Source organism: Mustela lutreola, chromosome 16 (genome assembly GCF_030435805.1).
Source record: "Mustela lutreola isolate mMusLut2 chromosome 16, mMusLut2.pri, whole genome shotgun sequence".
Classification (NCBI taxonomy): domain Eukaryota; kingdom Metazoa; phylum Chordata; class Mammalia; order Carnivora; family Mustelidae; genus Mustela; species Mustela lutreola.
Window position 1 is genome coordinate 13,371,919 of NC_081305.1, and position 24,928 is coordinate 13,396,846.

A 24,928-nucleotide genomic window follows, 5' to 3' on the forward strand; every position below is an offset into this window, starting at 1 on the left:
TTCTCTCTGCCGGCAGCAGCTCTTGACCAGGAGAGCGCCTGTCCTATGGGGTGGAGAAGGGGGAGCCATTGGGACCACCCAACTGGGGAGTCACCACAAAAAGCAGGGGCGTAGGACCCCAGGACTCTGGGCTGAAATGTCCCTCTGGAATGACTCTGGAATGACCCTCATCATTCCCCACCTGTCTCTTCACCAGCCTGTCCCTTCTTTGCTGCATGTGTCTCTTCTCCTCTGAGATAATGGCAGCAGTCATCCCTTCCCTGAAAGCGAAGTGCCCCCTCTTCTGCTAAACGGTGGACCTGAGGTATCCCCCACTCTTTGGAGAGAGGTGCTGTGATCGCCTCTACTGCACAGAAAAGGAAACTTAAGATTGAAGAGGTTAAGGAAGAGCCCCACATCTCATGGCCAGTGTGGGGCAGAGCTGGGGCACGCTCCCATGCACTGGACCCACCTTCTCTCTAGGAGGGACACCGGCTGGGTGTGGCCAACAGTGGGACCAGGTGATGTCCTCCAAGCTGGGGACACCTCCGACCAGGAGGTCTAGACCACCACAAAGCCAAACTCTCCTTCTCACAATGTAATGAGCCCCACCACTCCTCAGATGCCCCATGGCAGGGGGCCAGCCTGGCCCAGGCATCCACAGAGTTGAGATCCTAGAATACAGAAATAACTAATTTTTTAATGCAATCATTCATGGTCTACAGGATGCATTTTGACATATTTAATGCTGCAGGAATCCTATGCAATGGATCCTATTTTCAGACGGAGAACCTCCTCGGTGAGGCCCACCCTGATTAAACTGTAGCCACTGCACCCCATCACCCCTAGTTCCTCCAGGCAGCATTTTCCCCCATGGCACCATGAGCATGTGACCTGGTATGTGTCCCGGGCGCTCCCTCAGCCAGAGCGGGAGTTCCAGAGGGCGGCAAGCTCCCCCTGCCCATGCCTGCTCCACTCACATACCTCGAGCCCATTCCTCCCAGCGTCCCCACCCAGTACCCCAACATTGTCCTGCATTAGGGGCCCCCAAAGATGTCAGGACGTAGTCAATATGTCCTCTTACCAGGCAAAGGGGAATTAAGGTCCTGGAAGGAATTAAGGCTGCTCATCCGCTGACTTTCGGGAGATCACCCCAGTGCCCCAAGTAATCCCAAGGGTCCTTAGATGGCAAAGAGGGAGGCAGAGGTCAAGGGAGGCACTGTGGGAAAGGTTCAGCCGTCCCAGGTGGAAGCTGGAGGCATCCAGAAACTCAGCGAAGCAGGAAAACAGATTCTCCTCAGAGCTTGCAGAAGCCCCTCGAGGCTTTGACAGCAGCTCATTTTGGACTTCTGGCCTCCAGAGCGGTAAAATAATAGCGTGGGCTGTTTTAAGGCCCAAGTCTGTGATAACTGTGATAAATACAGCAGCAAGAGCCTATGAGTCCACTGCAGACACACAAGGTGGCCCAGGTCCAAGAGCCGGAGGCTTCCTCGACCCCCAGCTGGGAGTTCCCAGCTGCCCCAGGACTCTCAGGGACTCAGCTGGTTCCAAATCTGGGACGTCCTACTCAGCTTTCAGAGAACGTGCCCGCCCTGGTGCATTGTCCCCTCCTACGGGGACGGGAGTCCTCCAAACCTGGCAGACACCTTAGGGGCGCAGGTCTGTCTGCCACAGCTGAGGAGCTGAGCAGCCCACGCTGACCCCCGGCAGAGGCAGGAAGACACCAGAAAGTGTCTGCGAGTGGCGCACAAACACAAAAAAGACCGACATCACTGGGGCGCTGGAGTGGCTCAATTGGTTTTGCATCTGAGTCTTCATCTCAGCTCAGGTCTTAATCTCAGGGTTGTGAGTTCAAGCTCTGTGCTGGGCTGCACCCTGGGCAGGGAGCCTACTTGAAAACAAACACAAGATTGACATCGCTAGCCACTGGCGAGATGAGATACCATTACACACCAGCGGGAACCAAGTATCGTTTTTAAATGCCTTATTTCTGTTTCGAAAAGCAGAGTCTACTAAATTGTGTGAATTACAGGGAGCCCAAAGAAGAGAAGTCTTCCCCACAGAACCAGAAAAATATAGAGCCAAAAGACATTAAACAAAAGCACAATAAAATTCCCACATCATTTCATGCAGTCCTATGTAATCCATTCTTGTCCCACTGGAGCTTGGATTAGCAGTCTGCTTTCAGGATGCCATCTTGCTTCTGGAACAAAGAGAGTTCTGGAAATCCTGATGCGGCCCATAGGGCTAGTCAGAGAGCTGCTCTAGCGACATCTGCTCAGAAGCCTGAACGCTTGAGTCTATTCTTTCAAGGCAGGATGGCTGGAAGTACCTGGTACAGTCATTCTTCATGAGGCTGTAGGACTGTCCCTTGTCTCAGACACACAAACTGCATCCTGGGGCTTAGAGCACAGCCCCCAGGGAAACGTGTCCCAGAACAAGTTGTACAGTGTTGCCCCAGAACGCCTGTATGACAAAGCCTGTGTAGCTGTGGTTTGTCTATTACTCTCACCAGGATCACCAGAATGGAGAAGAGGACATGTGTCTATCTGAGGACAGTGCAGAACTATTTCCTAAGACTTTAGACGGGCGCTTCCCCTGAGGGTACACACACATGTGGCCAGTGAGGGCACTGACAAATCTCCAGGGACTTCCCCTCACTCACACTCACATACTCACAATTCTTCTAAAATATTTACACTCACATTTCATCTATATAAGCTTAACTTCAGGAAAGCAGAGCGTGTCTTCTGATCTGACAACTCCTCTAGTGCAAATCTTCTGACAGCAACACCTCAAACCAACCTAATAATTGCTAGCAGCCCTCTTTTAATAAGGAGCAAACCCAAATCTTTGTGATTTTCCAGGGCTCCTCTGGGGCACCTCAAAGACCACCGCAGGTGTAGAAGATATCCTAAAAAGTTCCCTTTCCTCTGTTTTCTTTCCCCCTCTACTTATTAAATTATTTGAGAAGGCAAACATCTACAGAGTTGTCAGATGAGATTTGGACACCTGGTTAACATACGATCATGGGCGCCTGAGAAATAACCCATTGGGTCACCCAGGTCAAAAAGTGCCAACTGTTGAAAGTAAACAGACACGGGGCTAATGAGAAGCCCTCCGTCCCCATAAAAACATGCACACAGTGTTCACAGCAGCATTATTCATAATAGCCAAAGAGTGGAAGCAAGTCTAATGTCCATCAAGCAATGGACCAACAAAGTACAGTACATCCATACGAGGGGATGACTGGAGAGTCGCCCACAAAAGGCAATGAAGGGCTGACACGGCTACAACACGGATGAACCTAAAAAATGTGACACCGCGTAGAAGAGGCCAGACAAAAAAGGCCCCATCTTGGGTGATGCCACGTATACCCAGAGGCCAGGAGAGAAATGGAGTCACGGTTGCCAGGGGATGGGGAAGGGGTACCTTAACAGGGAGCGGCCACTAGTGGGTGCAGGGTTTCATTTTCAAATGGGGAGCTGGGGAATTCATTAGGGCCCTAACAATAAGGAATTCATTAATTAGGAATTAATTCTGTCTGGAATCAGGCAGAATTAGAGAGTGGGGATGACTGCACAACCTAATAATATACTGAAAACCACAGACCAAAAATAAGTGAATATCCTCTTCATTTCCTTAAAAAAAAAAATCCTTATGGATAATAAAATAAGCAAAATAAACAGGAAATGCCTGTTTATATACATATATATATGGCATGTTCATAATGGATAAGTTTTTGTTTTTTTGTGTTTTAAAACCACCTATCCTACAACAGGACAAATTCAACATAAAGCACCAAACAGTGTTCTGGTAAGACACAGAGTCTCTGCTATCTAGAATAACCTTCCATACTGCAGGCAATGATCAGTAAACCAGGGAGGCAAGCCCATCAAACCTAGCAAACTTTTCTACAATACACTACATTTCACCACTTCTCTTCAGATACAGGTTTTATAAAGCAAGACAAATGAAATTCACTTTCCAAACCTTACCCTTCATAGTATCCTTCTGGATCCTGGAACAAACAGACACCTTACTACAGGGCAAGGAGTCTGCAGGGTCAAAACTATGTTCATAAGAATGCTAAAATATTATTTATCTTAACTTGCAATGTTTTCACCATTTCTATTTGCAAATGAATTAAAAAAATTTGTAAACGTCTGTTTTGATTTCTAATGGGGCAAGTATCGATAGTTTTAACCCACTTAAACAAAAGCTCTTGGGGTAATCTCAATACATTTGAAGAACGCAGAGCGGGAGACCGCACCTAAAACCCAGTGCTACAGGAGGAGGGGAACAGAGTACGAAATGGCCTAACAATTCCATCTATGTGAACTAAATGTGCTTATACACAAGACAGTAAGGATGTTTTGTTAGAGCATTAAAAAAGAAAAGGACCCCCACTGAGCATCCCCAATGGTTGTCCCCAAGGGGGATGAATGGCTGTGGGAAATCTCACCCCAAGGGAGTGTGACACCAAGAATGGGAGCCGGCATAGACCACTGATAATGACCTGCCAGGAACTGAGAAGTGTGCTTACAGGAACCCTCTGCACGTGGGAGGGGAGGATCCCAAGCCCTCACCCCCAAAAACAAAGTACCTCTGGGCTCCCCCGCTGAGCTGTAGCTGCCCAGGATAGAGCAGACACCACACACAGACCCTCTCATAGGCTCCAGCACTACCTCCTTCCTAAAGACATATCACCTGGAGGCGTTTTTCCAGCAAATCCAGGCACAGTAAAGGGCAGGGAAACATCCACCCCCACAAGCTGGGAGGGATTAGCTCCCAGGACAGGGAAGGCAGGTCGGGGTAGGGAGAGAGTTCAGAGGCCCAGGAGAGCATCTTCACTATGTTCAGACCACCTCACTGGTGACCAGAGGGTTGGTTCAGTTGCAGGGATGAGTGCGGGAGGGCCAGCCAGTGGGGCCCGCGCAGGAAGCCTCCGCCATCCCGTTCAGCGGACGTTTTTAAGGTGCATGAGTTAAGAATGTCATGGTGCCCAACTGGGGTAGGTCGTGGGGGTTAGGAAAAAGCAACCCAGCAGAGACACAAAGAATCCTGACTGGAGGGCCAGAGGCTGGGGGAACAACGCTCTTCAAAAGGCACAGAGTAATCCACACGTTCAGGGCCACGGAAGGGAATGTACCAGAGGCGGCATGCTCCTGTTGTGTGAAAACAACGAGAAAACCATCACGACAACATCAAATAAGGAGCTGGTTTCTGCTTAACCAGTGCCCTGACCAGGAGGAAACTCACCCGCTGCCAAAGCAGCACATTCCGCTGTCACTCAGCTGGGTTCTGAGGCCTGTCACTGGCTGACAACCATTCTCTGGGAGGTTAACTACAACCAAGAGTTGTGCTGCACCCATGCGGGGGTGGGGGGGTGGGGGGGGTGGGGGGGGTGCTGGTGGCAGAGCCAAGAACCAAAGCGCCGCGGGCCCGGAGCTCCCAGTCTGATGAGATGGCCATGGCTGATGATCAAGCGGATGTTCTTGCCTTGAGTCCCATACAAAATGCCTAAGCTCGCCCTCCTCATCCCACTGATGTTAAGATGGCTCCTTCCCTTCCCATCCGCACCCACCCTCTACCCCCGCTCGCCAAGCCCCGCCTCTTTCCACAGCTCCCTCAGCGAACTGCCTTTCTGGTCAGGACGAACCACAACCACGTCAGTGATTCGTAGGGCCCAGTGCTAAAAGAAAACACATGGCTTCCTTCTTCCAAAAATTACGAAGAATTTCAAGACAATGACAGCAGAGCATCAAACCAAGCAGAGGGGGCAAGTCCCTGAAGCCAGCGCCCCCCCCCCTCATCCCCACCCCACCCTGCCCCTCTGGGACACAGAGGGACCAGTGAGCTGCTGACCACCAGCCCTGGGCCTTACAGGACAGACCTGCCTGCAACACCGGGTCCCGGGCTCTCACCACGGACTGCTCCCAACAGGACCCAGAATCTCACGGACTCCCCCCTCTTTAAAAGGGACCGATACAATTTGTTAGAGCAGAAACTGCAAACAGATTGCAAAGGGTTAAAGGAAAGCAAGGTTTGGGAATGGTAATTTTAAAAACCAAAGTGAAGTTCAGAAGGGTTCTTCCCCCCCCCCCAACCACAAAACCCTGCTCTAAATCACAAAAGGCGGGCCCCGGCTTCAGGGCGGAGCAACCCCCAGGGGTTACTGTGAGCGCCGGAGAAGGAGAAACTGAAGGCAGGGACAGCCTAGAGGGCAGAGTCTCCAAAGGTGGCCTGAGTCCTGAGAAGCCGGGCTGCTGCTTGCGACTCCCTTTCCGGGGCCACTGTTTCTTTGGCCTCTGGTTTCGTGAAAAATCACTGAAGTCAGGAGACACTCCTCAGAAGGCAGGATATTTCATCAAAGACCACACAGCTGAAGCCACCGCTGGACTAACCGGGAAGAAGCGGAAGAGCCACAGGCAAAAGAAATGGGCCCCCAAAGGGGAGGAGGCTACAAAAGCTCCGGAGAGTTGACACGTGTACCGCGTGTACCGCATCCCTCCACCGAGGAGGCTGGACAGGAGTCCACATCCTCGGGGGCGTTGACCGTGGCTCACACCGCCAACCCCCTCCCCAACCAGCCTGCGTGCCGCGCACAATGAGTCAGAAAGCAGTTTAAGCCCAGGATGAGAAAAGACCAAGTCTGATGATCATGTCTGATCATGATCATCCCAAGACAGAAATACTGTCCACCCTGACTTGGAACGGGCAGCCCCCTTCTCTTCCACCAGGATAGGGAGGGGCCACCAGGGTGGAGCAGGAAGAACAAGGAAGAATATGTAAGGTTCAGACACTACCCCAAAATCGAGAAGAACATCACACAAGCCTTCAGGAGGCCGCTGGCAGTGGGTCATGGCCCTGCAACACAGAGTCGGGAAGAAAGAGAGTGGTTTGAGGAAGATGCGGCCGTCCAGCCCCCCGCGGGACCACGGGGCCAGCGGCCAGAACTGCGAGAGGGCAGGAAGCAGCTAAGGAGGCAGGCGCTCCCTGCCCTGGGTGACTGCTCGCACGGGGCAGGAAGGCAGCACCCCGCAGGCCCTAATGAAGTCCACGGGCAACCCGTCATGTCCACGCACAGACAGCCCAGCAGGAAGGGAAAAGAGCAGAAGCTGCTTGAGGAAGGGAAAATGAGGCAGCAGGAAATCCAGGCCCTGGAGAAAAAACTAAAAAAACAAAAACAAAAGCAAAACACCATCCTCAAGAAAGGTCCTGTAAAATTTACAGATGCACTTTAAACAGGAAAGCCACGAAATCCCATCCACGGCACAGGACGTTACAAGAGCTCTTGCCACAGGGATGGGATGCTTCCAATCTGAGATACGCTTCAGGACAAACACACCAAGATAGAAAGAGAGCTTCAATAAACAGTGTCCCTCAAAACAGCTCCAAGAAGTAAGCAGTCACCAGAAACTTCCTGGAAGGCGCCCTCAATGACCAGAGAGCTCCTCTGGCCCAGCTACCATAACAGGTGGGGTCTGCCTCTTGGCATGGAAAATAAACCAACCCATAGGGTCTTCTTGCTGAAGGAGTCCAACCTGGACTGGGAGCCCCAACACCGATTCCTAGGGGTCATCTGAGGCCTTGAGGGCACGGCAGGCCTCCTCGCTGGCCCAGCTGGGGTCCCACCAAGAGGCAAGAAATCCTCCCCTCTGAAGAGCTGGATGTCACAGGCTACCTGCTGTTTCCATCGTCTCCACGACTTCCAAGATAGAGATGCCCAGCCCACTGGGAACAGAGATCACCACCCCACCCAGAAGGACTTCCTGTCCTTCCCCCTGCTTAGAAAGCCCACAGTCCACCAATTTTGAAAAACCCTCAGCCAGGATTTTCACTGGACCCCATGTGGACCGTGCACAGGAGGAGGCAGACAAACAGAGGCTCAGAACCTGTGGTTCTCCTTAGACCTACTGAGAAAACACAATCTGCACCTTCCCCAAGTAAGAACATGCTTTTGCCCAAGAGGGTGCATGCAGACAACAATCTGAGGTTTGGGGGTTCAAAAAACTGTCTAAGCACTACAAAGACCATCGCTCAAACTGCTTCCTTCCCAGCGCCAGCAATGAGCCAAACCATAAGATTCTCCTCATGGTTCACTGGAGGAGCTTAGCCTCCACCAGGATCCAGGCCTGCAGAGGAAGCCCCCACAGCTGGTCCTAGGCCTGTCTGAGGTCTCGGGCCCCTGGCCTCGTCTCTGTGCTTTGCTGAAACCCTTTACTTCGGCAGGCAAGTGCAGGAGAACCACTGGGTCACAGTGTCAAAGAGGACCCAACTCGGTGCCCACAAAGATGGCCATTCCAGGGCCAACCCCGTCATCATCTGCCCCACCCGTCCTCCCTGGCTCTTCTTAATGAGATTGTTGCCCCACCAGAGGAGACCGGATCCACTCTACCATCAGCTCAACCGTCTACACAGCAAGATCGTCTACACAACAGCTTTACGAGGTTAGGGCGATTTGCACCACAACCCTTGGTGTTAGCTTATCTGGCTTGAAGAAACTTCCTCTCTGAGGGGACCATTTGCAACTAACTTCATCACAGATATCCCTGCCCTGGGGCTGCCACGCCCATCTGTCAATCACGAGTCTCCTACAGTTCAGGCTGGGATGACCCACAGCATCCACTTGGTCCACACGGAACAGCATCCAAGTGCATTCTTAAGAAACCCCGGGATAGGAGCCGCGTTTGCTCTGCCCCAAGCCATCTCGATGCATTCCAAGCAGCCACCCTTGCCAGGGTGCACACACTTTACTGGACCCTAGATGTCTCCGTGTAGGTTCCATCTATCCTGGTACAGCCATGGTGTCCCCAGGCGCTGGTTGGAATCTTAATCACCGTGCCCACAGGACCAACTGTGCAGATGACAGCCCAGGCCACCGAATACAAAGGGGACTCAAATGACCTCACTCAGTGCGACCGACACACACCTCGGCGAGCTGGACACCACGCTGCTTCTGAACCCGCGTGTTACTGACAAGACCCCCCCAAATCCCACAGGGCAAACACTAGCCGCTTCGTTTAAGACAATCCGTCACCCAGAGGCGCTCCCGGCTGCAACCCCAACATTTCCAAAGCTTGCTTCTGATGCCCGCTCCTGGGCACCCTGGTCCCGAGACAGGGGGCCTTGGTGCTGGCAAACCCACGGCTGAAAGGACCTGCCCCAAAGCAAGCTCCACAGCATTTAGGGAAAAAACACGAGGGTACCTGTGCCAGGAACCCTAAACAGTGGGAACCTCCCATGCTTCCGATTCCTTTTCCACATCTGTTTCTTGCTGGGTCTTCCCTTCTCTGGCCTTTCCCCTGAATGTGGAACTACCCATTTGAGGTCTGTGGTTTAAAAAAAAAAAAAATGTATTCACCACAACAGAAGATTACCTCAAGATCTTGTTCTCCACAGAATTAACTGTTCCATTTTCATCATAGCTCGGGTTTTAATAGTAAAGGACTAAGTGATTTATGTTGCATTTAACGCTCTAAAAACCCTTTAGGTTTGAGCGAAAAAGAAATGTAATAAAAACCAAGTTCCAATTGATCCAGCTGCCCAGCCAGGTTAAGTAAGGAACCAGTAATTTCTATCAGACGGGACTGGGGTTTGCAAAGCCCACGGTCCACCAATTTTGAAAAACCCTTTGCCAGGATTTTCACTGGACCCCATGGGGACTGTGCACAGGGCGACGCAGACAAATGGAGGCTCAGAAAAGTGACTTTGTTATAAATTTCAGGACAGTGAATAATGTCTACTTAGGGAGGGCTCGCTGCCTAGAAAACTGGACAAAGCAGGAGCTTTCCGGCAGAGGCAGTCTGTCCCCCTCTCCCCTCCTTGAGGACATTTAGCAACATCTGCAGACATTTTTGATTGTCACAACTGGCATCTCCTGGCAAAGAGCGACAGATGCTGCTAATCATCCTACAATGCACAGGACGGCACCCCACAGCAGAGAGTCATCCGGCCCCAAATGTCAATAGCACCAAGGCTGAGAAACAAGCTAGTCTCAAATAAAGACACTTGAGCCACCCCCCACCCCCACCCCAGGCATCCAATCTCCAGTCAGGGCCCGCCCCCTGAGCATCTTAGTAGATAGAACCTGTGCTGGGGAGGGAGGAGCAAGTGACTTACGCACAGACACAAGGCTTTGCGGGTCTGGAGGAGTCCTTGAAGCCATTCAACCCCTGATGCCCTTCCACATCGCCCTGCCCCCGCAATATCAGGAACCCAAAGATACTGAGATCAGGAACCCTTCTTAGGGAGTATTCCATTTTTTTTTTTTTTTAAATCCTTCTAAGTAAAAGAAATCCTGCTCAAAAGAACCTGTGGCCCGTATTACCTCATTTAGACCTCACAGCCCAGTAACCGGGTCACGACTGTTATGATCACCATGAGACAGAGGATGACACTGGGGCACAGAGAGCCTTAAGAAAACTTTTCCAAGGTGGCACAGCCAGCAAGTGGCAGAGCCGCAGACGAGGCCCCGGCACTCCAGCTCCAGGCTGGCTTTCCATGGGGTTCACGCTCCTGGGCCGCCCTCCACTCGAGGGCCAGCGTGGTGACAGCACCCTGCGCAGGGCCGCAGCTCCACAGGCGCTGGCCTGGGCGCGGACACCCACCAATGTGGAGGCAGTGCCCTCCCCTGGAGGCCCCATCTGCAGGCAAAGGGCCCTGTGCCACCTCCCCTGAGTGGCAGGGCAGGGCAGGGGCCACCCTGGGCTCAGGCCAGGCAGCGAGCAGCAGTCTGGGTCAGCGCCTGGTCATCTCCGACCACGCTCACCTGTGGACACCACCTGCCACCCCGGCGTTCGACTGACGGAGCCAGCGAAGTCAGCTCCCAGGCACATGGCCTGTGCATCTGTGGGCACCAAAGCCGCCCAGCCAGGCTTCCTCCCTCTCTGAGCTCCTCACAGCCGCCACCCCCCCCCCGCCCCCCCGCAGCCAGTCAGCCTCTGGAAACGACGAATCACCGGAGCCCCCAGGAGTCCTCATTTTTCCTCCATTAAGCCTCTCCTTGGTCCTGGAGTCTGTGTCTGCTTTTGTTCCATGGCAAGGGATGGCTGGGGACGTGGGGCGGGCTGCCTGCGGTGCGGGGACCGAGGGGACTCTCCTCCTCCAGCCGAGATCGATGCCCGCGCTCCGACACCTGGGCATGGGACTCCTCCTCTGGGACTCTCCAGTCTCGCCACCGGCTTCCTGTGGAAAGCCACCCAGCGTGGCACCTTCGTGTCCCCGGAAGGCCTGTGACAAGCAGGAGACTGCGTTCCAGCCAACTGTCTTCCCAGGCACATTTTTCTAATAGTTTGCAAATAGTCGTATTCCAATGGGAAAATTTTTGTTTCAGAAAACAGCCGCCACCCCCGGGCGACAGCCCTTCCCCATCTGCCGCGTGCAACTCGGCCTCCATCCGCCCCGCCTGGGGCTCCTCCCTACGAGGCCCCAGCTCTTTCCTTGCCTGGCTTGCTCTTCCCCGTAGTCGTGTCTGGGTGGGGTCTGGGAAGGGGATGGGAAATACCCGGTGTAGGGCCAGTCCCCACAGCAGGAGGACGTGGATTTTCTGGACTCCGGTCCCCTAAGGGCAATGTCTAAAGCCACAGAGCATGAAGGCTCCACAGAGCAGCACCACAGCCCGGGATGATCTGGGGGATGGTCTGCATCCTAGACCGGGCTGGAGGGTATGAAGAGGAGGGTCTTTTTCCCCACACTTGGCCCCACAAAGAGGAGCCAGCCAACCGCCCTAGGTTCCCAGGTGCTACAGTGTCACCTGTGGGCATCCTGCCACTGGGGTCAGCACTTCCCAGCAGGAGGGAGAGGACTAGCGCGGCCGAGGTAGGGCTCTAGGTGGGGCCAGAGCGCCCCCTGCTGCCTAACTGCTAAGGAACCCAAACCTCAGGTAGGCCTCACAGATTTCTGTGGGTCCCTGCCCAGGGAAGCTGAGGGTGGGGTTCAGTGCATACCCCCTCCCGGGGGAGTTTCTCCTTTCGCTCTAGACAACCCCGGAGGAACCGCCAGCATCCCTGTTAACAGGAAGCTCATGCCCACCATCATTTCCTTTCTCTCCCTTGCTGCATCCCTGAATGTGTCTGGTCAGGATCACATACTGGTGGCTTTCGGCAGCCCAGCCACTGGGCTCTGGTACGTTAAGAACCAGAGATGGTGAGCCACTGTTCCAGCCCCCGTGGAGTTTCCAGAGTGAGCAGACAACCAAGGAAACAGGGAAGCAAGGATTTGCTGGAGTGAGTGCAGAGGGATGGGGGACCCAGTACCAAGCAAATGGATTGGGGGATGGGGTGCTCTAGCGGCAGATACGGGGGCTCTAGAGGAAAACGGAGGGAGGCAGAAGAACATGGAAAGGCATTTCTGGGGGCGGGAACAGACACAGCCAACGCCCCTCCTCAGTCATCCCTTGTCCCAACTGCTTCCTCTTCCTTCCTCCTGCTCTCCCTCCTAACTCACCATGGCTCACAGTGGCTGTCCACCTCAAGAATCTACCCACCTCTCCTGGCTGGCCGCTCTGGCCAGGTCCACGTCTGCCGGGATCCACGGGACTCTCCCAGGCCTCTTACCTCAGCCCTGCTGATGAACACTTGGGTTTCCTGAATCCTGCACAAACCTGTCCACAATCCGGACACTTGAGAATTCAATCCCTGGGAGATGTTTCTTACCCAGGGAACTCAGCAAAGTCTAAACCAGCCGAAGAAACAGAAAAATCCTCCCGGGGAAGCAAGAAAGGTATAAAGGAGTCATGCTGAGGGAAGTTTCTCTACAAGTTCAGAGGAAGGATCAAGTTCACTCTGGCCCCTTTTAAGGCCAGAGGAAGTGGGGAGGAAGGGGTGTGGTCCCTATGGGCAACGGTGGCGGGTTCTGCACGGGTGGGACGGACAGGCAGAGTCAGGAGAGTCAGGAGAAAAGACTTGGAGCAGGAAGGTTCAGGAAGAGTCCGCCGGATGTGGGACATCTCAAGGAGCGATTTCCCAGATGGCAGCTAGAAGGTTGGATGCAGGAAAGAGACATAGTAAGTGTACTTCTAGAGACTCCCAGGACAAAGGATGGCCAGTCTCTCTGCAGGAGCTATGATCAACCTGCACTCCAGCTAGGGCGGGTGGGGACAGCTTAAGGTCACCTGCACTTAGCAGAGCCTCAGCACTTAAACACATCCTGCAAATGACCATCTCCAGAGGCGGCCAACCTTTAACCCAAGGGCCACTTAACACTCAAGAGTCCAGATCAGAACAGAATATGTAAGTCACACTCTTGTATCTTCAGCCTGTTTCAGCATAGACTGGAGATGGTAACCAAAAAATCGCTCCTGAGGTTAGAGTGAGGACTGTCTATGCTATATGCCTTCCCTACCTGGCATGTAACCGCTGCTTGAAATCAGGACGACTCCATTCCACTTCTTAGGACTCACTCTTCCCAGGGCTTGGGAAGCCTCTGCAGCCCCTGGACTTGCTCCTTCAGTCTCCTCCTGACCCCTAATTAAATGGTAGCATTTATAAGTCCTGCACACAACCTGAAGTCACTTTACATATGTGAGCCATTTAATCCTACCACAGTGCTTTCCAGACGTGTTGTGTTCCTTCTGGATTTTAAGGCGAGAAAACTCACGAAGGACAGAGCTCCCCCATGCACACAATAGGGGTCAGAAGGGGGGTTACTGGATCAAACACCCCTCTCCTAAGCCTCGGTGCACATGGCCCCACCCAGGACCCTCGAGACACGCCTTCTCTCTCCATAACCCCTTCCCTGGCAGGTGCGGGGGGCCAGTCTGTTTTGAGTCTCCCTCTTTTCCTTTCAACAGACCCATATTTTCAAAGGCCAGGGAAATATATGCACAGGGACGTCTGTCTTGCCCTGAAACCCAACCAGTTCCAAGTGCCTGACTCTTCCCTCCAGCCTCTGCCACCCCCTCCCCCGCCCAAAGAGCACTGGGTCCACTCTCTCCAGAAGGCTAGTTCAGCGTGGCCATGCTGGTCTCCTGCCCCCAATGTAGGGTCCTCAGGGGCCCCTCACAGACCCAAGCAAGGTAAGGGAGACTCGCCTATCTCAAACCAGCGAGCCCTCCCGGCTCCACTATTTTGGTTGATAGCACTACCTTTCTTCGAGTCATCTCAGACCTGAAGCTGTCCCCTTGAGCTATCCCTCTCCAGCAGCCTTCTCATTCTCCCAACGGTCCTCTCTCCTTGGAACCAACCCCCACAACTGCCTCTCAGGCTGTTCCCTTTCCCCACATTCCAACTGACCAACCGCCATCTGCAGCCCAGCTCAAATCCAAGCCCCCCTGAGACTTGACCACACTCTGGCGTCTGTTAGCGTTATTTCCCAGGGTCCAGTACGTCTCAGCCAGTGAATCATAAATTCCTTGGGGACGGGAACTGACTCTTCTTCCATTTTTCATCCCCACAAAACGGGGTCAGCCTGGCACACAAAGCCATCGATATATTTTGAGTAAATGAATTCGGGGATTCAGTTAATGCAGAAAGTATCTGATCCATAGGGAGCCTTTGATTAAAAAAAAAAATTGGGGCACCTGGGTGAGTGACTCTGTGGGTTAAAGCCTCTGCCTTCGGCTCAGGTCATGATCCCAGGGTCCTGGGATGAGCCTCGCATCGAAGCATCGGGCTCTCTGCTCAGCAGGGAGCCTGCTTCCTCCTCTCTCTCTGCCTGCCTCTCTGCCTACTTGTGCTCTCTGTCAAATAGATAAAAAAAATCTTTTTTAAAAAATTAACATTTTTAAAAAAATATCAGATGTATTGCCTGGCACACCCACGGCCCAGGTCTGTGCTCCAACTCGGGCAGCCATTATGCCTGCAGGTTTTATTGATTATTTATTGAGGTTGGAGACTCTCAAACATTTCTTGCGCCAATGAATAAAACAGATGTTACAGCCCACCTGGTCCAGGGGGCTTTGCACCCGAATACCAGAAGAGCTTCTTAAAAATAGAACCCCCATAGCCCCCTTTCTAAGAGCCACTAACAAGAATCTCTAGAGGGAGACCAGAGGGCACTCACTTTTATCCGTTTGTTTTTTTAATTTTTAAAACTTTTCTCTAAGTAATTTTCCGACTGAATAATCAAGCTCCCACACACGCTTCACCCAGCTTCTCCAGATGTTAACACTTAGGTAACGGCGAACGCCAGGAGCAAAAGCAGAGAATGAACGTGGAGATGCTAACCAATTCCCAGACAGCGCTCACATTTCGTCAGTTGCTCAGTAATGTCCTTTCCACTTTCCAGGAGCCAAGCCAGGGCAGCACCCGGCACTCAGCTGTTGGAACCGACAGATCTCGGGCGAGTGAATGTGCTTACTCACCATGTCCCATGTTTGCGGACCATGGTCTTCGGGCATGTGTGCAAACTGCCTGTTCAAATCTTTTTCTATTTTTCCTTTGGAGATTTCATCCTCTGCCCCTCAGTTCTCCAGAGTTCTCTATGTATTAGGGAGTGTAAGCTCTCCATCTTTGTCGAAAAGCCCTTAGTTTTGGGTGTTGCAAATATTTTCTCCCTATTTTTTAGTTGTCTTTGGACTTTATGGTGTTTGAAATCCTTTCCTTACATGGAGCTTAAGTAGAATGTACCTGTGCTTTTTCTTTTCACACTAGTACTTATATGGTTTCATTTTTTTTTTTACTTCTACATTCATGAACCATCTGAGTGCACTCTTCCATGTGATGTGACCTATGAATTTAATTCTCTTTTGAAATACCTGCCCCATTTCCCAGCACCATTTATTAAAAAGGCGATCATTGCCTCTGAGATTCGAGATGCCACCTTTATCCCACACTCAATTTCCTTTTGTACGTAGGTTTATTTCTGCACTTTCTGTTCTATTCCACTGGTCTACTCATGTGCCACGGCCACGCTGTTCTAATTACAGAGGATTTACTTTTTGCTTTAATGTCTGGTGAACAAGCACTAATGGACCCTCCCCCTTTTCAACATTGCAATGTTTCCCTGGATATTCTAGCAAGTTTATTTTTCATACGAATCTTACTATCAACAAACCCCATCCCTCAAAACAACTCCAAGAAGTAAGAAGTCACCAGAAACTTCCTAGAAGGTACCCCCAATGGCCAGAGAGTTCCTCTGGCCCACCATCAGCACAGGTGACATCTGGCGACATCAACAAGAAGCCAATCTGTGGCGTCTTATTCTTCCTGCCTTCCACATGGACCAGAAGCCCCAAAAACAGTTCCTAGGAGTCACATGGGGTGTCAAGTGAATGGCAGGCCTCCTCCTGGCTCGCCCAGCTGGGGTCCCACCAATAGATATAAGAAATCCTTCTCCTTGGGGCGCCTGGGTGGCTCAGTGGGTTAAAGCCTCTACCTTTGGCTCAGGGTCCTGGGATCAAGCCCCGCATGGGGCTTTCTGCTCAGCAGGGAGCCTGCTTCCTCCTCTCTCTCTGCCTGCCTCTCTGCCTACTTATGATCTCTGTCTGTCAAATAAATAAATAAAAATCTTAAAAGAAAGAAAGAAAGAAAGAAAGAAATCCTTCTCCTTGAAAGAGTGGATGTCACAGGCCACCTGTCATCTCTGTGATTCCCATGAACATCCCAAAACAAAGACGCCCCATCCACCAGGGAGCTCCAGCACATCCCCACCCAGGAGGAGCCCCTGAGCCCCACCCCCCCTAAGGATTCCACACACAGTTAGTTCCCTGAGACCTACTGAGAAGACGCAATATGCACCTTCCCCAAGTTAAGAATTTCCTTTTGTCCAAGAAAGGGCACGCAGACAACAATCTGAGGTTTGGGGTTTTTCAAAAACTGACCACTACAAAGACCACTGCCTGAACACGTCCCTCCTACCCAATGACCTTCTCAGTTTAGCTCCTCTCAGCTCTACAAGTAACTCAGAAATTGATGATGAATTTAACGCTTTAAATAAGTACTTTTCTTGTGGGTGAATAACAAGCATTCCTGTTATTTTGATGGGCAGCCAGGTTTGGAAACCAGGGGACTAGAACCAAGGGGACTCGGGTGGTGCAGCTCTGGGGGGGGGGGGGCTGCTCCTGTTCCCTAGCAGAAGCCCTTGAGAATGCTGGACCCTCCACACCAGGCAGTGAGCAGCGGAGCTCAGCAAAGCCAGAAAGGTCCTCCGACTCACAGTGCTCGAACAATCAGTGATAACAGTCACCACGGCTGCCTGTCCATGCTAGGTTGGAGGCTGCAGCCTGGCGAGGCCGGTGCAGGTGTAGTCACCACTTTATGGGAATAGAGAGGTCAAGGTCACCCATCACGGCCGACCTGGAGACGAACAGAGGCCCCTCACTCCAGCAGCCGTGCACGGCTGTCTCCAAGACCTGGTCTTGTAAGGGCATTATGAGAAGTAGACGGCAAAGGACTTAGGTCCCCCACCCCGGAGGCATGGCCACGCTCAGGGAATTTATGGGATGCTGGTAACCTAGAATAAGATGGAAGGGATTGGCCCTGTTCCTTCATAGAGGAGAAACAAATCCAGAAAGTGAAGAGACTTTCTGTGGATCCTGCAGCTGGTCAAAGCCAAAACAGAGACCAGAGGCCAGGTCTCATAGGCAAGGCTCCTGGCATTCAATGCAAACCATTTGGATGTTAGAGGCAATGCAAGGCTGCCCCCTGGCGGAAGGACTGGAAAACTGCAGTCATCCCTTCCTGGGACCCTGAAAGGCTTCACTTTGCATGCTGGTGGATTTCAAGACCCTGACCCTCCCTGCCAGGGCAGAAGGTTCTAGTTGATTTGCTAGTGCCCTCCTGCCGAATCCCCAGGACCCTGTCAACGAAGTCCTATCAGGGACCCAACATACACAAAGTAGTTTTTCCTCCCTGCATCCCCGAAATCACGGACTGCAGGACAGCTAGAGAGAATGGCTCTTCATTCATGGGCGAGGTCCTGGGATGGACGCCGAGGAGACCGAATGTGAGAAGATAAACCTGTCTGTCTCCTCGGAGGTGATAAGGTGCTGGGCATCTCAAACACAATGTGCAGCACCCAGAGGGCTGGAGGGGAACAGAAGGGAGGACCAAATACGCACCAGCGAATCAAGGGAGGGGCTCGTGGGAGGCATCATAGCTGAGCTAAGTGTGAAGAGGGAATGATTTTAGTAATGAAGAAGCCAGTAAGAAAGCCCCAGGGAAAGAAAGAAGGCCGAGACTCCCCTCACATTCCCTGGGGCCTGCTTTTCCCCTCAGCTCCTCACTCTTGCCCACCCAAGTCCTGGGGGGGGTGTCTCCCAATACTGACTCTTCACAATAAGCCCCCACCCCCCACCCCTCCCACTGCACCTGCCTCTCCTCTCAGGCCCTCCCCTCTCAGGCCTATCAATAAGCTAAAACTAGTTCTTATATACCTGCTGCCGAGGATCCAGAAGATTCCATACCCACCTCTGCCCCAAAGAAAGAGCAATCATCTTAGGGGAATAGCAAAGGTTTCGAAGAAGTGATGGAGAGAGAAAAGCATCTCTGCTGGTCTCAGGCTGCTGTTCAGGAGGAGCCCAGGAAACAGATTAGGAGGAGCAGGCAGACGGGAGGAAGGCAGGAAGGCCCTGGATGGACAGTACGTCTCACCTGGCTGGGAGGCCAAGGGTCTGTCTTACCACTGCACGGCCCTAATGGCTATTTCCCCTAAAGGACAGTGAGAAACAGCTCAAGCCTGGGCATGGGGACACCTTGCAAAGCATGTTTAGAGAGACTCCTAGAACAAAGTGTGTCCTCCCCTCTGCAACTTCTCAAGGTGGGAGAGGTAGAGGGAACTCTGGCTTCACGGCTCTGATACCCCCCCCGCCCCCCGAAAAGCCCTTCCCCTGTCAGATTCAGCCTCCTATTCTTGGGGCAGAGTTTGTGCCACCCCAGGATGAAAAGGAGGGGAAGCCACAAAGTCAAGGTTGGGTAGCAGCTGCGAGAAAACCAAACCCAAGCCGTGGACTGTCCATGCAGTACTCGTTGCTCAGTGCACCGGCTCTTGAGTCTGGGCAGGAGATGGCAGCAGAGAGTGGCTTGGGGTGGGGCCCAGAGCCCTGTCACCCATCCTTCTGAATGTGGCGTACTTAGAGGTGGGTCAGCTCCTATCCCTGGATCACCCAGTCAAGAAAGGAAACAGAACTGACACAGAGGGAACAACTGAGAACAATCTGGAAGCACAGGATGGGAAATCAGGGAAATAAGAGGGAATCCGTGTGAACCGTGTTACAAGAGTGACTTGAAACCTGTTTGCAATGGAGCACCAAAACCCTTCAAGGCGCAAGGAGGGGGAAGGGGTCAGTCCTACCAGATATGAAAATATATTGCTACTCGGGTGAAAGCATGAATCCCACAAGAGCTGGGGAGCAAATAAGCTGACAAGTCCAACGTAGTCATCTTACCTGTAATAATCGCTGGGTACAGGGACAGGCAATGAATGATTCCTTGGGAGCCATCTGTCTGGGCATCTGCAGCAGAAATTTCCCTTCAGGAATAAGGAAGAGGGGAAAGAAAAAAAAAAAAAAAGGAATAAGGAAGGAAAGCCTTTCTAGGGATGGTTGTATGTTCTGCCACTCACCCATCTTGTTACAATGAAACTTAAAACCCTGCTGGGGCCATGGTGCCAGCCTTCTGACCTTCCAGATGAGATACCCTTATATGTAACAAGGGAGCAAATCATTGAAAAGAAAATACAAAAATACCGGCAAGTGCAAAGTTACCATAGCTTCTTCCCTGTGCTTCCCTCCCGAATTCACATCCCAAGAGTCCTCTGAAATCTTTTCTCCCTTGCCCTACCTCTCTCCCACCCCGAACCCAGGACCAAGCCTGGAGTCTTCATGCCCGGCTCTCCCGTCATCCGCTCCGCCCCCCACGCCTGCAACCGGGGCCCTACCCCCCCTACTCGGGGGCGCCCCCTGCCGCCCACCCGCAGCCTCTGTCCCAGAAGATCAGCCCCGCCAAGCCCTAGGTGCTCCCTCCCGCCCCCGCCCTCTGGACTGACACCTGGACTCGAAGGCCCCCTCTCACCTGTCCGCACCCGAGCCAGGCGCGCGCCCTCCGAGTGCCCGAGCGCGCCGGCGGGGTCACCCTCGCAGCCTGGGCACCTGCCTGGAGCGCCGCGGCTCGGCGCGCGTTCTCTCCGCGGAAACCGCTCCTCTCCCAGGAGCGACCCTCCTCCCCCGCGTGTCGGTACAAGCCAGCCGCGTGGGGTCCGCCGCGGGGCAGGGACCCCCGGGTCTGCAGGGAGAGACGGACCTGTGAAGGTGGCTCAGGCGGCGGTAGGGGCCGTAGACACGTCCCTTTAGCGATAAAAAGAAATGCGTCGCCGTGGCCCTCTTAGCGCAGTGGGCAGCGCGTCAGTCTCATAATCTGAAGGTCCTGAGTTCGAGCCTCAGAGAGGGCACGAGGGTTTGCCGCGCTCCAATGCACCGGGTGCAGAAAAACTTGCCGCGACGGTGCATTGAAGCCCCCCGGACACCGAGACGCCGCGGACGGAGGAGCGGAGACCCCAGCTGCCCGGGACCTCACTCAGCGGGAACGCAAGCCAAGGGCCACGGCCCCCTCCCAAGAATAAAAAGCCGTAAGTGAGAAAACTCGCCGTGCTGTCGCGACAGCGGGGAGAGGGACAGAGCGAGGCCGAGTGGTGGGCCTGCTTTTGCAGCACTTGTGAAACCGCGTCTCCTGGACCCCTCGCTTTGCCCCAACTTGACTCGGAGCAGAACCAGGTCTCTATGTTCGGTTCCGGCTGTCTCCGGAGACTGTGTCCTCGCTCCATCCCAGACCCTGCTTTCAAGAGCCCGCCCAGGTGTGGTGAGGGAGGACCTGGGCGCTCAGGGCGGGGGCGCCCCCCACGTGGCCCAGGACAGCAAGGTGGGGCGCGACCCTGGCGGCCCTGGCGAGGCCACGGCTCTACCCACAGCTCCAGCTGACCCCTGCAAGTTTTGATTATTCGGTTTACAATAGCTTCCAATTACTTTGTGATTTAGTTTTTTATTAATTATTTAGAAGGGTATTTCTTATTTTCCAAAATAGGGACATTTCTAGTTTTTATTATTCATTTCTATCTTAATTGGTCGAACTGTGGTCGTAGCGATGTGGTTTGAAGTGGGGTTCCCGAGCAAAGAGTCAAGAAAGAATCCTTGAGAGGTTTTTGGTGCAAAAAGGGTGGCTTTGTTACAGACCCAGGGCAGGACCTTGGGCAGGAGCAGAGCTGGGATTGTTGAGGGGCAAGTGACGATCCGCTTTGGAGCTGGGGGAGGTCAAGACAAAGGAAGTTTCCAAAAGGATTTTCGTCTGTTAAAGATTTAGAGGATCCTGGAGGCCTAGGTAGGGATCGTCTAGCCAAGGTGGTTTTTCCCTTTAGCAAAGCATTAACAGTAAAACCGTCGGGAATTTCGGGAGGAATGTCATACTAGGCCTGCCTCAAGTATTTGTCAATGGGCTGCAAGTTAGAAGAAAATTTATCTCATTTATTTTGCCTTTGTTCTTCACATCAATAAAATATATGTATTATATAGTTTTTATATATGTGTATTTTTTACTTATTTTTAATTTTTTTTAAAAGACTTTATTTATTTGACAGAGACAGAGACCACAAGTAGACAGAGGAAGGAAAGCAGGCCCCCTGCCAAGCAGAGAGCCAGATGTGGGGCTTGATCCCAGGACCCTGAGATCATGACCTGAGCCAAAGGCAGAGGCTTTAACCCACTGAGCCACCCAGGCACCCCCCATTTTTAATTTTTAAACTAAGCTCTACACCAGTGAGGGGCTTGAACTCAAGGCCCTGAGATCAAGAATCCCATAACTCTACCAACTGAGCCAGCCAGGCACCCTAGTCATAGAATATACTCTATAAGAATTAAATCCACTGAGGGGCGCCTGGGTGGCTCAGTTGGTTGGACGACTGCTTTCAGCTCAGGTCATGATCCTGGAGTCCCGGGATGAGGTCCCACATCGGGCTCCCAGCTCCATGGGGAGTCTGCTTCTCTCTCTGACCTTCTTGTTCATACTCTCTCTCACTGTCTCTCTCTCAAATAAATAAAATAAAATTTTTAAAAAAGAATTAAATCCACTGAAATTTATAGCTCAGTGTATGATCGCATTTTGTAAATGCTTTTTGTGTATGTGGGCAAAAGTATGTATTTTGTATTGGTCATAGGCAATGAACTACATTTTCTACTCATGTTCATCTCCTATATTCTTTTTTTTTAAATCTGTGTTTTTTTTTGGTCTGTTTGAAATATTGCTTATTGATAGATTTGTCTGTTTTGTCAATTTGTATATATTTTGAGTCCATATTAATGCATGGAGCATAGAATTCTCCTGTCTTCCTGCTGAAATGAACCTGAATTGAACACTTACAAAGTGTTTCTTTTACTGCCAGTAGCTTTTCATTTTAAACGTGTGGTCTAATAGTAATATCAGCTTGCTTTGATTTAGTGTATAGAAGCATCTTTTTCTGAGTTTCATACTTTATCCTTGTTTTAATGTTTCTTTTAAGGGCACCTGGGTGGCTCAGTCAGTTAAGCATCTCCCTTTAGATCAGGTCATGATCCCAGGGTCCTGGGATCCAGTCCGGCATTGGGGTCCCTGCTCAGTGGGGACCCTGCTGCTCCCCCTGCTTCTGCTCTGACAAAATCTTTAAATATATATGTCTCTCTTAAATATACATCTCTTTAAATATACATATATATATCTTTCTTAAACACATATTTGAGATATTTTTAACACAGTCATACAACTGCTACAAATTAATAGGAATATTTACTCTGTTTGCATTTAATACAATTACTGGTATGTTTGGATTTAAATCTACCATTTGAAGAAGGTTTCCCTTTTTGTTCTGCCTGTTTTATTTTAATTCTAGTTATTTAACTGGTACCTGGGTGGCTCAATCTGTTCAGTGTCTGCCTCTGGCTGAGGTCATGATCCCAGGGTCCTGGGATCAAGCCCCGAATTGGGTGGGCTTCCTGCTCAAAGGAGAGCCTGCCTCTCCCTCTGCCCTCCCCACTGCCCACCCACATGTAGACACACATGTGCTCCCGCACGCATGCTCTAATAAATAAAATCTTAAAAAAAATTTTTTTTAAATTCTAGTTAGTTAACATATATCCTCTCTTCTTTTGGAATGCTTTATTATTATATCCATAGATTAATATCAAATTATACATATTAAGATCATACTGATTATAAATACTAATATTAATGTTATTCTTATGTTCTATTATGCCAACATTTTCCCTCTATTGTGAAACTGTACCCTTGTTTAATATTCTTTTAGTAATTAACCTAGAAGTCCCAATGCCACTACTTGACTTATGAAGACTACTATTAACTGGGACTTTTACCTTTTTTTTCTTTTTTAAGGTCATCTTGGGCACCTGGGTGGCTCAATTGTTAAGCGTCTGCCTTAGGCTCAGGTCATAATCCCAGGGTCCTGGGATGGAGCCCCGCTCCCTGCTGAACAGGAAGCCTGCTTCTTCCTCTTCCACTGCCCCAGCTTCCTCTTTCACTGTCTCTCTATCGAATAAAATCTTAAAAAGAAAAAAAAAAAAATCTTTTTGCCCAACATGGGGCTCAAACTCACAACACTAAGAGATCAATAGTGGTGTGCTCTACTGACTGAGCCAGCCAAGCACTCCAGACTTTTACTTTCCCGGAAAAAAAATTTAGAACTCTTTTATCACTCTAGTTATTGCCTCCGCCCTTACATGGTTTTCTTCTTCCTGTTCTCTCGGACACATGCGTGAGAGTGGGATTGTTGGGTCACGTGGTAACTAGGGTGAGCGCTTTGAGCTACCGAACTGTTTTTCAAAGCAGCTGCACCATTTACGGTTCCATGTTCTCCATATCCTTACCAACACCTGCTGTTGTCTGTCTTATTCTAGCCTTCCTAGAGGGTGGATTTGTTGGCATGTTCCCAGTGATGGTGAGCAGCCTTCCCCATGCTTACTGGCCATCTGTGTGTCTTCTTTGGAGAAAAGCCTATTCAAATCCTTTGCCCTGTGTACAATTGGCTTACTTGTCTTTTTATTGTTGAGTTATAAGAATTCCTGGTGTATTTTGGATAGAAGTTCCTGACCAGAAATAGGATTTGCAAATATCCTCTCCCCTTCTGTGGCCTGTCGGTCCCCTTTCCTGATGGTCTCATCCAGGGGCTCAGTTTTCATTTTGACTAACTTCATTTTTGAAGAAAAAAAACACTGCAGATGGAGTCAAAGCTCCCTTTTTCTCACTTTACGACCCAGTTTCTCTCCCTCCCTCCCCAGAGATCACCACTATTCTGAACTTGATCTTTGTAATTCCCTAGTTGTTGATTTAATTGTGTAAAAGGCACGTACAGATCTCACACCATCTCCACCACCTGGAGGTGTACAGGTCAGCAGCATTGAGCACGCCCAAGCTGCTGTGTCACTGGGGCCACACTCCATCTCCAGAATCCTTGTCACCTTGCAGAAGTGAAACTCTGTCCCCATCAAACACTCACCTTCCATTTCTCTCTCTCCCTCAGCCCCCTGCAACCACCCTTCTGCTGCCTGTCTCTGTGAGTGATCGGAGGACCTCACAGGAGTAGAATCACACAGTATTTGTCCTTCTGTGACATTCCACTTCCCACAAGGCCTTCAGGGTTCACCCGTGTTGCAGCAGAGGTCAGAATTTCCTTCCTCTTAAGGGCTGAACCCGACATTCCCTTGTGTGTGTCTTACCAATATATCAGATTTTCCTTGTCCATTCATCTATCAGTGGACATTTGTAATTTTGTGTCTGGCGCAGTGGATGCTTCCACCTCATGGCCCCGCAGTCCCCAAGAACCTCCACCTCCTTGCCTTGAGCTGGTAGAAGGGACCCAGAACCTGGGGGTGGAATGCCCCCGACTCCTTTAGCCTTGATCCAGGAATGAGAGACTCATTCCTTACTCGAGATCCGTCGGCAAGACCTAGGTACCTGACTGTATCTCGGTCAAAGGATGGCACATTTGGTCCCTGGCTTTGCATCTCCTGCGAGTGACAACTCTGAGCTAC

At 51.4% G+C, this 24,928-nt stretch overlaps 1 long non-coding RNA gene and 1 other non-coding gene across 2 annotated transcripts; one reads left to right on the top strand and one right to left on the bottom strand.

The window, feature by feature from the left end:
- Window positions 1-10,918: 10,918 nt before the first annotated feature.
- Window positions 10,919-14,154, bottom strand: LOC131818739 (uncharacterized). The gene is made up of 3 exons (XR_009348925.1): window positions 14,069-14,154; window positions 13,327-13,448; window positions 10,919-11,214 (listed from the first exon to the last, which is right to left on the bottom strand). It is a non-coding gene; the product is annotated as an uncharacterized LOC131818739 (long non-coding RNA).
- Window positions 14,155-20,237: 6,083 nt separating this feature from the next.
- Window positions 20,238-20,310, top strand: TRNAM-CAU (transfer RNA methionine (anticodon CAU)). Its single transcript has one exon. It is a non-coding gene; the product is annotated as a tRNA-Met (tRNA).
- The last annotated feature ends 4,618 nt before the right edge of the window (window positions 20,311-24,928 follow it).